Below are 15,232 nucleotides of genomic sequence, written 5' to 3' on the forward strand. Positions count from 1 at the left end.
ACAAGAAGAGCTGTGTCAATTCCTCAGTGACCTGATTCCATCTAGAGTTCTCTTTTTTTGTCATCTTCTAAAGGAAATTTCACAGAGCCAACATTTAGTAATGGTAAGAAGGTATAAAATTATAACCAAGAGTATTTACTTTCAATGTTGTATGTATGTCCTTCTGCAATAGAAGGCTATTTGAACAAGGGACCCAACAAGTCAATAAGGTGAACACACGGCCCCACAGTACAAAATAGAAACTTGATCACTACGTAGGTTAGTTGGATCATGTTAGTCCACCTGTAGGACTCAGGTGAATGGATAACGCAATGGTAACATGCCTCACTTATGCATAGAACGTAGAGCACAGGTTTTGAATTCAGAAAGATTTGGGTTATCTTCCCTTCGCTGTGGAACTTTGGCAGGTCCCTCATCTGTGAAATAGAAATAGACTCTTTAGTGTTGTTTCCAAGGAAAAAAAATAATACATATTGCACCTACCATATGAAAGGTCCTCGACAAACAGGCACAGATGAGCCAATACAGGGTGGGGCAAAGGAGGTTTACAGTTTCTCATATGGAAAGTAATACAATAATTAATAAATTATAATACAAGACTAAACTCTGGGAGGTGCATGCTATCCTCACAACTATAAACCTACTTTTGTACCACCCTGTATTTACACCTCAGCCTACATGCTAATAACAATAGATTCTCCTTGTCAGATGTTATTTCCTAAGAAGTTTATTTTGGGGTCCTTTAAAAATCTAACATCTCACTTCAATATCCTGTTTTTTCTAGAAGTCATTCAGATTCACACATTGGTGCCAATTTTCTACTTGAAAACTTTTGCACTTGAATTGACAAGTAATCTCTCTAAGAGCTTTCCTCTCCTGCCCTGAAGACTCTCTCAAACCCTTAGTCATGAGAAAAGAGGAGGAATTCTATTTACTACATAATAATGTGAAAAGAGGAGGGAGAAAAGGAAGGATAAATGCTGAGAGAAATATAAAGGCCCTGATGATAATACTTGATAACTGCATACATTTTATGCTTTCAGGCATTATTTAGACTGTGTAAAGCACTTCGTATTTGTAAAACGCTTTATATGGCTAACCAGATAGTTTTTCCCAATAACTGTGTGAAATATGCTAGTATTATGACCTCTATCTCATAAGAGAGGATGCTGTCGTACAAGGAGATTAAATGATCTATTCAGGGGAAAAAGGGTTTTGCACTTCGATGGAGGGCATGGAAGAAATAGCGAGCTTGGTTCTTTCTCCCAGGACCCCGGTTACTTCCTGATGGTAAGTTAAGTGCTGAAATGGAGGGTAGGAGGTGTGGGGGGGCGGGGGCGGGTTGCTGCTGGATTAAACGACCTGAGTCAACAACAGGACTTCTAAGCTGAATGAAAAGCACCGAGTATATAATTCTTCACTTCTTTTCCCCAAGAGGGTTCTAGGCTGGGTCTGTCAGTTAGCTGGAGAGGACCAGTGAGGTCAAGTGGTTACAGATGCTTTCTTATCTCAAATACACAACCAGCACGTAGCCTCACCCACAAAGGTAAGCAGGGCTCTGGTGCACATCTCTATCACATCTCTCATGCCTGGGAGGAACATGTAAGTAGATTTCTTTTTCTGTATTATTTCCATAGGTAAAAGGAAACATGATTCCTGAATATGAGGCATGTTGAGTCTTATGTCTAGGCTAATAAGAGTGTTATTTTTATTTTCCATAGGATTCTCAACTACTCATTCAAAATATGAAGAATTGTAGGGGAATTAACCTTTTATTTTTATTTCTACTTTTCCTCTAGCCTACTACCAATGGAGTCCCTTCTCCTCCTTAGGCTGATGATTAAAATAATGGGTAACAGAGCTGAAAAGGGGAGACGAGTGTCAATGGGGTTAAATAAAGCCAGTTTTTATTTTTTTTAAAAAAAATCATCTTTGGTCTCTGCTGCAGCAGAAATAAAATAGCAAAGTTCACAATTTGGGCAATAGATTTGGAAATACTGAACGAGAAACAATCGAATGGATCTGTTCTTGCAGGGTACGGGATATCAAACAGGCCACATTGTCAATGTTGGGCCAGGTCCTGGCCATGTCATAATTCAAATGCCTTATACAGGAGTGAGGAAGAGAGAACCGAATACCACAAAATGATCGAGGGACTCAGGGAGCTGAGATTCTCATGAGAGATGGGCCAGCACTGTGGATAAAATAAGAACCAAACTGAACTTTCACCCGAGCCGAAGTGAAATCACACGCTTTCAAGAACAAAAAGAAGAATCCTGAACACTGTATCATTTGTTTTCTCATCACATGACGTTTCATTTTTGCCCCCTCTGACATCTAGAAAACCCAGCAATATGAGAAGACGAAGATATGACAAGACCTCTTCTAGCATTATTTCTAGACTAGAGAAAAGCAAAAGCCCAGGACTGCTAGAAATATTACCAAAGTCCAAGTATTACAGTGTGTATATGATATGTGCATTGTGACAGATGGATGGACAGATTAAAGATACAGATTTAGCTACATTCACGCAAATTTCAGCAAATAAGAGGTTAAGTGTATTAAATGATACCCCTGTTCAAACGCTCATCTCTCCATCTTCTGGGCTTCAACTTTCTCCACACACAAATTTTGGCAGTCAAAACAGTCCAGTGCCTCCTCTCTTCTTTGTGGAGCCAGAGCCCTTTCTTCATGAGAGCATCCTAAAGCAATCTGTGTCAAATGGCTGCTGAATGGGCACCGCTCCTGATCTATAGTAATCAAAGAGTCCTGTCATCACCCATGACTGACAACGGATTTCGCCCTCCTTTGTCATGGAGTGCCACTACTGGGGGGGGGGGGTGTGGAGGGAGAAAAAAATACGAAAATCATAGTAACTGCAAGTACCACTGTGGGTGAAGAACTTTGCATACTGTAGAGATGAGGAAACTGATGACAGAGAAAAACAGTGCCAGGGGTCCCTGATTAACCACCTGGGAAAGGACAGCTGGGGAATGCACACTTGGAGGCAGGCCACTGCTCCTCGGGCCTTCTCCTGAGAGCATGGAGCAGCAATGGGAAAGGAAGACCTTGTTGTAGCCTTTTAACATTATTGCTAAAATTGGTAAATGGCAGGATGCTGGTGATGAGTTGATACCCTGGAATTTAAATTCAAATAGACCTGTGATTAGGGAGTTTTCTTGGTTTTGAAAGATGCATTTGAACAGTACAGTCTATTTTAAAATCAGCACAAGGAGCTCTGATTTTCTTCTACATGCTTATTTTATTTGGCCATCATTATACTCATTCAAGCAATGATCATTTTTTTTTCAGTAGGGCTCCCACAGATGAACTGACACAAAGGATGGTGGAGGGTACTGGATGGCCCACCACCTGGATGCATCAGCCCATAATCACCTGCACACCTGGGTTTGATTCATGTCAATTGGAACGATGAAAAAAAACATTCATAATATTCTTGTCATATTTCCAGAGTAAGTGGGTAAACATAAGCAATATGGAAAGTTTGAGCATCTTATCGAGATGGTTAACTGAGGCTGGGGATAGGGGGGGTGTTGACTTGAAAATAAACTGTATGCTGTTTGAAAGCATACTATTTATCATCACAGCATCACTAATATTATCTTATATTTGTTCATTCATTAGATTCACTCATCAAACATATTTAATGGGTGTAATTGCCCCCCTCTCCCTATTCATATGTTGAAGAACTAAACCCCAGCACCTTAGCAAGTGATCTTATTTGGAGATTGGGTCTTTACAAATGTAACCAAGTTAAAATGAGATCATTAGTATGGGTCCTAATCCAACATGACTGGTGTCCCTGTACAAAAGAAAATTTGGATACAGAGATATACCAAAAAGGAAGATGATACAAAGAGACACAGGGAGGAATCAGCCATCTATAAACCAAGGAGAATGGCCTAGAACAAACCCTTCCCTCAGAAGAATCAACCCTACTGAAACCTTGACCTTGGACTTCCAGCCTTCAGAACTGTGAGACTATCGACTCCTGTTGTTGGAGTTACCTAGTCTGTGGTACTGTATTAGAGCAGCCCCCAGAAATGAATACACCTGTATTTATTAAGTTGCTATGGCATACCATACACCTTAAAGTATAGTTAATCTTTTCATTCTATGCATGTGAAAATTGGAAGTTACCAGTCAAAGAGCTTGTTTAAATGACCATCTCATGAGCATTCTGGCTGGGTGCAACTCCTCGGCTGCCTGCCTGCAAAGTTTTCATGGAGATACAGGTGAATGCAAAAGCAGTACTTTATAACACACATTCCTATCCTTAGGGTTGGTGTTATGTCCATAAGTTTTTATGTGTACGTAAATGGGGACATAGACATAGGACCATGCTTGCCAGGGGTCTTCCTGAACCCTTTGGAGTTTGAGTTCATAAATGATGGAAGTTCAAGGACCCCTTATATCCACAAAAGTGAGGATAGTCTTGAAAGAATGGATCAGAAGACATGAAGAAAGAAGGATGATTGTCACTGAGCAGGATTGGCTTCCCCGAAGGCCACTTGTAAAACCCCAGACAGTACCCCAGGAGCGGGGAGAAGCATCAGAACTGCTTGGCAGTAATCACTGGTTCCCACTGTTGCATTAACAGATAGATAATAACCAAGTCTTCCAGAATTTAACCATAAGAAACCCCTTAAGTGGCCTGAACCTCACGCTCTATTACCACTTGCTATTGTCACAGAAATAATCATGCAGATTTGGCAGCAGAGGACCGACTGCGGTAGAACAGAGTTCATGCATGACATATGATGTATCTGCTCAAAGGGACAGATACATCTTTCTTACTGCCACCACGCAGCGGCTCCATCCACCGTCCCTCCCATCCAAATCACCTCAAATAAATGTGAGGATGGCCGCGCTCACAGTAATTCCTTCATTTTTAAATACATAATGGAAATGTATAACTAGTCCTCATAAAAATTTATATCTCAATCTGTCCCTTTAATTTATAACAGGCCCTCTAGGCGGTTATTATTCAAACATTAATAAAATGACTATGGATCACCAAAAGCAAGCATCTCCAAGTCCACTTCTCTTCCTATTTGTACATATATAAAACTAGATTAGCATTAACGCCACTTCTGGTTCTCACAACAATTATGCCTTTAATAAGCAAGGGCTGCGTGATGTATTATCTTAATCACGTTGGGAAGCTGGGCTCCTATCATGAAACCAAAGTTGAATTTTTCATGCCCTTTGCAACAATTGTTACTCTTAATGTCCTATATGTTTGGATTCTGCAGTTTATGCAAATGCTCCCTTTCTATAAATTTTAGATTTATCTCCATTTGTCACTGTATGCATTCTAATATGAGGTGATTGTTTTTTTTCCTAAAATATGATTAAAACCCATTTCAATTATTTATACTGGGCAAGGAAATAATATAAAAGTCGATGGGCTTTTCTTCCACTACAGGGTTAATTATGTAACTTTAAAAATGTTAAATTTAACGCAGGTCCAAACCTCTCCTGAATTTTTAAAAATAGTTCTTCAAAAAAAAAGACTTCAACCAACTAGGAAAAGAAAATAAGAAGCATGTAGGTATTATTTTCATTACGCAGCTGAAATGTTCAACGCAGAACGTTCAGCTGGAGAGCGTTTTCTCGCTCTGTGATCCTGAGGTTCAGCTCTTGTTCTTGTGTTTGCCCAGAAGCCTTACAATCTTGTAGCGTGTGTTTTCCTGAATTAAAGAATAAATAAATAAATAGCTGACCTGTTTTCTCCTCTAAACCTGAGTGAGGCATTTCAAACTCTGTGCGGTGCTTTCTAGGGAAGTGGTTTGTACAAGGCAGGGCTCTGTGGTTATAACCACAGGACAACACAGGCATGGATGGAAGTTTCATTCTGACATTTATTTTTGTAACAAGTATTTTCTGATGTTAGCAGCAGGTCTTAGTCAGTGCTCAACAACCACTGGCTTAGAAAGATAGCATTTCATACTATGAGAAACTCAAGGCTTCTGTGTGGTACGCGTTCGTAAGAAAAGTGTCTCTTCTAGTGAGTTACATTTCTTGTATGCGTCTCTCCCCCCAGCCATTTAAGTACCAGGGGGAAAAGAAAGGAAAGGTTTCCAGTGGACCAAGAAACATCTTTAATGAGGGCCCTTGACTTCAATCTATTAGCCTATTTCTCCCAGATTGTATCATGACTATTGATTTTTCACCTCTGTGATTCCCTTTCAATAGATTCATAGCAACAAAGCTAAAATCGCAGGCTGATTCTGGTTAAATGTTAGCGGTTATTGCTCATGAGATCCTGTGCCTTTAAAGACCTAACTCTGCTGCAGTCCCTTTATACCCTACAACTCTAATGGTCTCTCCACTAATTGGTTCTGTGTAAATGAAACAAGCTGAAAAACACTGTGGCACCAATAAATATTAATAAGTTATTGTTTGTTTTCTTTACCTTGCTTATGAATTCATACAAAGACAGTGCGAAGACATTAACTCCAGTCTATTAATTGCCACCTGATAATTGCCACCTGATACTTTTCTCCTGGATAATTAGGTACCCATTAGTTCTAATCAAGTAGTTACTTAATTATTGCAGTAATTAGTCTAATGGACTAGCAAATTGAAGCTTTATCACTTTTGGATACTTAATGTTCCTGACAGCATACTTCACAAGTGTCAGGGTTCCGGATTCAGCAAGCTGTCATGGAAGAACCCCATCCTCCACTCTCGTCCTCACCCTGTCGGTACTGCATCTATTTCCCCTGACATTGGTGGGGAGTCTTCCATGGGGCAACCTGAACCCTGATTCCTCCGGTAGGAGCTCTTCCTGGTGACACTTTCCAGAGACGTGATGCTACATCTTCCTAGGGGCAATGGCACACAGAATGGCCCAACTTCAAACAATGTGAAAAAGCAGCCAGTGCACAGAGACCATTCAAAGAAAACACAGAGATACTGCAGGCAAAGTATACAGATGAAGGGAAAGGTTTGTTTAGGAATGCCAGGGATCTAATTAATAATCCTGTGTCATATCTTCTCCACTGAACAAAAACACGAGGCATAACAACCAGGGCAATCCAAAAAATTACAATGTGGTTTGTTTTACAGGAACTGAATTACGCCGTGAGTCCATATTCAATCCTGAAAAGTGATAAAATTGCTGCTCAGGGCAATTGCATGGCCTCCTCTGCTATGGAACTTTCACAAGCACTGAATTTGTTGATTACCTTCTTCTAGGCAAAATGCACTCCATGTTACTCAGAGAATTCCTTCACTGACTATGCTTGCTCATTTCCAAGGCTGATCATTGCTTATCTTCTCCAGTGTCTTCTCTTAAAGTCACTTGGCAACTGGCTGTATTTCGGTTGTCCTCATTATTTCCCATTCATTTTGTTTATATTACATCCTCTGCAAATCTCCATATTTTTGTGGATCCTAGTGCTGCATGCTGGGCTTTATTTAGTTAGTTAGTTAAGTAGATCAGTAGCCAGGTAGCTATTTGTTTATTTATATGTGTGTCCTACTCATTAGGTGATCACATCTTCATCAAAGGCCAACAAACCAGATTCTGTCACTTTCTTGCTTCCAATTTTACAAAGATTTCATTACACTTGGAATATACTCTGGACTCCTGACCCATAAGGTCCTGCCAGATCTGATCCCTGCTTCCTCTATGACTCTCTCTTTTGCATTCTTCCTCCCTTGGGACAGGTCAGCAACCTGGTCTTTTCTAGTCTTTGATCACACCTAGATTGTTTCTGCCTCAGGGCCTTTGCTCTTGCTGATTTTGTCTAAGGTTGGAAAGCTTTCCCCAGCTCTTCCCACGCCTCCTCCTTTCTGTTTTGATCTCAGTCCAGGTGGCACCTCGAAGAGGCCTTCCTTGAGCATCCTGTCCAATAACACCTCCCCAAGTACATCTCTATTTCATAACTAGTTATTTCCTTTGTAGTACTTAACACCAATGGAAATAAGTTACATGAATACATCCACTTCTTATAGATATGTCAGAGATTTCCTTCTATGGGTTACTCATTGCTTGGTCTCCACTGGCACCTGATATCCCCCTGGGTGGAAAAACTGCACTTTAGGGCAAAAGTTACAGAAATTTAAAGAAGGCAGATATGTTGGCTATTTTTTTTCTCTCTCTCTCTGTTTTCTTGCCCAGCTGCCTAATGAGTGTAGTGCTAGGATGACAGAAGGGACCCAACCACAGGCTTCTTGAGAAATGATGAGACCTCAGAGCATCACTCTAAGTGGGGGTCCTAAACGACTGTCCCATGAAAGGTGCTGCTACCCGTGTCACTGTGCTAAACCTGGACTTTATCTCAGACATCAGTTCGACTCAGATTCTTTCAGTCCTCAAGTCAGATTTGCATCCGCATTGGTCACTGGCTTTGACAAGTGTCATCTGCCCTATATATTGCAATCCATGACATTTAAGGGCCTATTGACCTAGAAATTCTGCTCCCATGTGGAAAACAGGACACCGATTTCATTTTAAAATGTGGTGCAACTGAGAAAGGCTCATATTAACTCAAGTATATAGGAGGAAGCAAGGGATTAAATGATCTAAATCCTTTTAATGATTCTCCATATTCAGTTTTACCACCTTTGTTTTTTCACTAAATAAGACTTTTTGTATTTAACTGTCAAAGACATATTGAAAACTTCCACTCACTGTCTTTCCCTTGCGGCTGTGGGAGTGTTTCAGTTTTAGAAATCTTAAGAGTTTTAGAAGAAAGTACTGGATATATCATTCTTTTGGGGGGGAAACCCCAACAGTCAAGTCAATGGAACGGATAGCTCAAGGAGCTTGAGGTAGTTTCTCCAGGTTTGTACAGTGATGAGTAGAAGAGCTAGGATGCTGCCCAAGCCCTTAAGAGTCTGGTGCATTATTGAGTTTTATAGAACTTCCTGTACAGGAGAAGAATCAGGGCTTATGTATCTTTACATCTGCTTGGTTTCTGGCAGAGTGCTTGCATAGAGTAAATACATAGGACATGCTGACAGCCCTTACTTGACTGACTGCATCAAACTGCAGCTTTTTCTGTTACATGGCTGAGAACAATCGGCTCTTTTCTCTCACTTGAAGAATGGAATATCTCTGTGTTAACTTAAACTGTCGTGCTCAGAGGAGACAGCCAACGAGACCAAATTAAAAGCCTGCACAGGGATGCTAATTTCATAATGTGCCTCGTTTTAACTACTGGCCGTAAAACTGTCACCAGTATGCTAGGGTACATGAGAAGTCTATTGCTTGTTGGCTTTCAGCCTTCTGCTAACTTGCTTCAGGGGCATCCTGCGTTAATGACTGTGGGTTATTGATTTTTCCCTAAGGGTGGTCACGACTTGTGTGAAGATGACTGCTAGCTTTGGAATAGGGGAGTGAGGACACCGACCCACAGGTGGGCGCACTCTCGGGTCTGCCCCATAATGCTCAGCCTCCGTCACACCCTTGTACTCTTGAACATAACTAAGGACCTACACTGGTCTTAGGGATGCAGTTAGTGACTGTGAATGGTGAATAACAGAACTTAGACAAACGGGGTAGCACTAGTCTCATTATTATGCTCCAACTGAGGGGATCAAAAAGAGGCTTATAAAGTGGGCTCTCAGAAGGTGGCCACCAATCTTGGTTTTTAAGCCTATGTGGTGTAGTGAGGGGCCTGGTTTTTAAAGCTTGATTTTGCCACTTTCAAGGTGTATAATATTGATGAGGAATTCAGTCTCGGTGCAGCTTCATTACCCCATCTTGAAAATATCTTTTTTTCATGGGGTTGTAAGGATTACAAAAAATACATGAACAAAGAAAACTCTCCTGTGAATCATAATGCCCTCTGCAAAGGTTAGAGACTAGTGTGCCTGTGGGGAGTTCAGCATCCTTATTTTAGTTACCAGAAGGGTCTTTGCATCGCTGTACTTTCTACCCCACCCCCAGCAGGGGGCTGGGCCTGGCTCATCCAACTCAAAAGATGGTGTGCTTTGGCTCCCTGCATTCAGTGATGGCTTGGCTATCGTGGGAGTAGTTATACACAGAGACTGTCAAGCGCCACGAATCAGGGCTGGTCCCCCTTCCTCCAGAGGCCTATTGTTATCCCTTCCCTAACCTCTAATCCCTCCCATCTCCCACCTCCACAGAAGCCACAGATTTCAAGGATGTTGCATTTATAAAATCCAGAGGGCCTAGATCTTTTTGATGTGGAGTTTAGTTCACTGCCTTAGCACAGAGTCTGATGGTTACTACGTGTTGGATAAAAACAGATGACTAGACAAATAAATCACTTAAAGAATGCAGTGGAAAGGTGTTCTGGGTATGAATATGGACTCCAACCTATGAGAACTTGTCCCTCTTAATTACCTCTCAGAGTGCAGGCTTCTGTTTCTGTGGGATGGGTAACTCAGTACAGACTTCATGTAGAACTGATGTGAAGATGAATTCAAATAACGTGAACGGCACACTTTGGCAGTTAATATACGTTAGACGCCTGTCTTTGCTTCTGGAAGCCAACGGGTAATTCCGTTCTTTCTCCTATTCATCCTCCTGCTTGACTACACCCGCTTCCACCTCCCACTGTGTTTATATACATCTTTATGTTTACACACAAACACATATGTTTAACAACTAGCTGCAGTAACTATCATTTCACACCAGGACACCAAGCTCAGCCAACACATTCAGAAGCTAACACCTGTGATGGAGGCAGAAAGAATGACTTCCATAAACCAAGGTTTAATTTTTGAAATTGAAGTGGGTAATTCAGAAGGGTAATTCATGGATTTCCTAATTGTTTTTCCTTTTCAAGCTCTAAGCTGCTGGGGATCCTTTATTCATTTTGCCTACCTGTTAGAGTGACTCTAAGGTTCAAGTGAGATGACGTATAAAAACACTCTACACATGTGGTCACTGCTACTAGTAAAGCAGAAAAATAACACCTATGAATCTAGAATCGTAGTGCTGGCAGGGAACTGAGGCTATCAGTTAGTCCGACCCCGTTCATTCACAGATGAGTCAAGTTTAGGCAGCATGCACTGACTTTTCTTAGGTCACCCCACTGAATCAATGGCAATAATTAAACTAGAGTCTATCATCTCCAAATCTTCACACTCATTGCTTGAGTTTGACAACAATTAAAACAGCCACTGCTGGGAGGAAAATACAATCTGAACCAAATATGTGATAATTGAAAGACTAAAAAGAGGATGCTAACATATATTCAGAAAATGTGTGTACATTCCATGTCAAACCAGCTCATTTCTGTTGGGCCATTTTAAAAGTATTTTTTTTTTTTGCCACCATGAAAATACAATTTTAACTAGTTGTTGTTAAGGATAACAAATGCCTCTTTGAAGAGATTTATAAAATGGCCAAAAGAAGGGGGGAAAAGGAATAGCGGTGCCTACATTACGTTGGATACCATGAACGATACCACAGCACAAAACCACATATGCTGAACACAAAATTTTCTAGCCACGTTCAAGTGCCATGTTCTCTCGTTCTGAAATTTTCAAGCTCAGATGTAATCAATTTGAGCTTGTAATGATCCAGCAGCTTAAGATCTCCATAATAGTTTAGCCCACTGCTGTTCAATTGCCTGTAACTTCTGGAAAGGAAGACTTCCTTGTAAGGCACATGGTGAGGAGACAGTGGGTGGCAAGATATTCAGGGATGAGAGAAAAAGGGAGGGGAAGCAATCAGACCCCAGCTATGCTCCAGGTAAAGGGATTTCATTAGCCTCTACTCAGGGGCGAGAAAGCATTTAACAACTAGTCAAGTACAGGCACCAACGAATCTAAACCGATTCTGGCTATCATGCAGGAGCAGGGTTCTGGAGGCCCCTGAGGTTAACCAGCCCCCATGGGTGCGGCCAAACCCACTGGTGTGGGTGGAGGTGGGCAGGGACTCCCAAACATTGGAGCAGCAACCATTTGCCAGCTGGAGTGGAAGAGGTACCAATTTTTAACCACCAGAATGGCAGTACTACTGCCTGTCCATGGAGATATTAGCACGCCCTTCACACATTTGCCCTCCCCTTGCAGACCTCCCAGGGTGAGGGTCACTAGAAAGAAGTCCCATCAGTGGCATAGCTCAGAGCTCCAGGAGAAGGTCCTCAGGGAGCAGGGGTGGAGAGGCCATGCACACAGACAAACCCAGTCTAAAGTCGATTCCCTTACTTCTGAGCTGCCACCGCCAGGCTCCAACAGCAGCCAGGGAAGGGATGTGCAGAGATGAGGATGGTGACCACAGTAAGCTGGAAAGCAGATTCTGCCCAGAGCCACCAGCCTCACCACAGCTCCAACCTCCCAGCCACGCAGCTCCAGGGCTGCCTCACCATGTTACTAAAGAGAAGTCAGAAACACAGAGGTTCTCGTTTTCAGTGCTCAGGCTGGAGGGGCAAGTCTGTGACTCCATGCTTAGCAGAATATTATGTGAGAGCAGGAAGGCTGATAGTGTCCAAGGAGAAGCTGAGGGTGTAGTTTTTCCAGGTAGATTATTTGCCCTCTGGATTTAAGGACCAACGATCCATGGGAATGGTGAAATGAACAGGTAAGGCATCCTCTCTGGAGTTGCCACTCTGCTCCCCATGAAAAAGCCAAGTGCGTGGCCCTTGAGGCAGGAGCTGAGCTTGGCGTTGCAGTGGCATCCGCTCCAGGCCCTACTTTCAGAAACAGCTGCCTCTGGAAAAGGCCCCTGTCCTTTCTTTACTGCCTTCTACAGTGAGACGCTTCTCAGCTGCCTACATTGCTGGGCCTGATGTAGCCAACATCTTGCAAAAATAAAATGGAAAATGGGCTTCTCATCAGAACAACAGCAGCTGTTTCACACCATGAGAAAACAACATCATCATACTTTAAAACCAGATTTAGCAGTTTCAAAGAGCTGCTAAGACGAAATTAGATGCAGACAAGAGTTTGGTTCTGTAACTGTCATTGCTTCCACCAAACTCTCTAATTCATGTAAAAACAACTTTAAAACATTAAATGGCTGAAGTTTTTTGAGGGAATGAGCTTTCAGTCTCTCCTTTCTTGAAAAGAATGCATAGATTTATCACATCTCCCTTTTTATTGACCAATTTTAAGTGTTAAGTCAAAACTTCTATGACTTCAATGCCAAGGATGATGCGTAATTGCGTTGACTCCATATCCACAAATGTGGCTGGACTGTACTCCTTTGGGGCAATTGCTTCTCACTGTACTTTGTCTACGCTGGAGCTAGTAAGACAGTATGTTCGGTTGGTCACCAATGAGATACAAAGCTGGCATCTGAGATATCTCTAATTATTCATATATTTTAAGGTCATTTTCCCCTTTGAATCTGCACTTAGTAATTTCAGGAAATCTCTTAGAAAAATTACTGGTACTAAAAAATATTATTCCACTGGCCAAACTATTTTCTCCCCCAGCCAACAGAAACCCTTCCTTCTGTGACTTGTTTTCATTTGTTTGTTTTGCTTTTAGATCTAAGGTATATCTGGAAGGTAAACTTGTAAAGAATACCAAAAGAATTGCAATTATTACAGAATTATTAGCCATGTTTGCTCTTATGCTGAAAAAATATTCATGGATATATTACAACATTTTAGATGATTATAATTGGACATTTTCCTCCTCTCTATGTAAAACGAAAGAGTTCTATTTTTGCTGACTTTTTTGCATGTCCTGTTGCAGAAGTGGGTTTTTTTTTTTCTTTTCTCATCACTCTTAGACTTTTTCTTTGAAGTAGCTCATGAATTTCCTTGCATAAATCACATGGTTTTTAATCCAAGACATCTTATCAGAGATCATATGACATACTAACCATTTAGTTAAGATTAGGACCAGCATTATTTGCCAAATTTTATTCTGATTATTTAAAAGTAAATGTGCCAAGGGAGAATGCTGGAGATCTCAGAAGGGGGTGTAGAAAAACATACTGGACGTTGGGTGGAGGCTGGTCTTGTTCAGGACCTCTTGGAATGGGAATATTCAGTGAGGATGTTGAGGGAGCCTGCTAAGCATGCTGCCATTTCTGGAAGCCTTGTGTCTCAAGGGAATGGTAAGAAGTGATTATATGAGGGAAATTGGAAACAACCCTCTCATCTTTGGGTGCTTCTGCCAAGAAAGCAGAGATCAAATGTGAGCGGAAGTCAGAAGGCCCAAAGCTTGACCCACGTAAGGTCTAAGAGCAGAGTTGTGGCTAGGACCCCAGTGGTTTTGGGAGGGCTCTCTGCAAGAGGGGCCCCAGATGTCCTCTGAAAGGCATTTGGACAAGCCCCTCAGCTGAGGAGGTCAGTGCCTGCCTTGACCTGCACCAGCGGGTGGCCAGTCAATCATCCCGTCCAATAGCAAGCCTCATTTTCTTTAAAAGAACGTTTGTGTACTTTGTTCCAGGCAAGGAACTCAAGTGACCCCAGACTAACTGCAAGCTGTCCCCTGACCCAAATCAAAGGAGCACTCCAGCACCTGCCATTTATCAGGTTCCTTTCAGCAAAGTCATCATGAAGGAGAAATAATTTCACTCCCTTTTAAAGTGTAGCTCTTTGGGGAAGCAGATGTTGAACAGCAGCCCGGCAACCTGGTACAACTGTTTAGGACAGGAAGTAGAGGGGGGGCGGGGAATAGATTCCACAGAAACTGCAGAGGGAATTGAAAAAGGCAAAGCATAATTACCTGCACTGGAATGGAGCCTGAGCACCAGTGCTAACATCATTACTCTTACATTAAAAGGAAGAGGATTTTTCTCTAAACATAATCAGAGCGTTGCCCTTAGATACCAACACTTCTACATAGGACAGTGGAGATGGGGAGACTTTTAAGAAGGTGAAAAGGAAATTAGACAGACAGACATAAGGGCACCTTCCTTCATCAATACTCTTGGCCTGTCTGTCTGCTCCTCCAATCCACTTACTTTTTGGCAGACACCCACAACACATTAAATATTCATCCTGTGATTCTAATATATTATCTCTGCGTTTGCATTAGATGGCAGGGTGGTGCACATGGATACTCCAAAGATGGGGCTTCTGTGTCTCTGTGAGTTGTAGTAACTTTTCAGTAACCATTTCCTATATAACAGTGACAATTCTTCAGTTCATACAGTATTAACAATGGCTGCTTATTGGGAGAGAGAAGTATTGGGTCATTGCTGAGGAAGCAGTCAAGCACCTGGGTTCATATGCCCACCTTTCCAGATCCTAAGTGGGTGATACTGAGCAAGCTACTGAAGCACTCTGTTACTTGCAAAACGGGCAACTGGTAGAGCTTGTGT

The sequence above is a fragment of the Desmodus rotundus genome, chromosome 10 (assembly GCF_022682495.2).
Source record: "Desmodus rotundus isolate HL8 chromosome 10, HLdesRot8A.1, whole genome shotgun sequence".
NCBI lineage: Eukaryota > Metazoa > Chordata > Mammalia > Chiroptera > Phyllostomidae > Desmodus > Desmodus rotundus.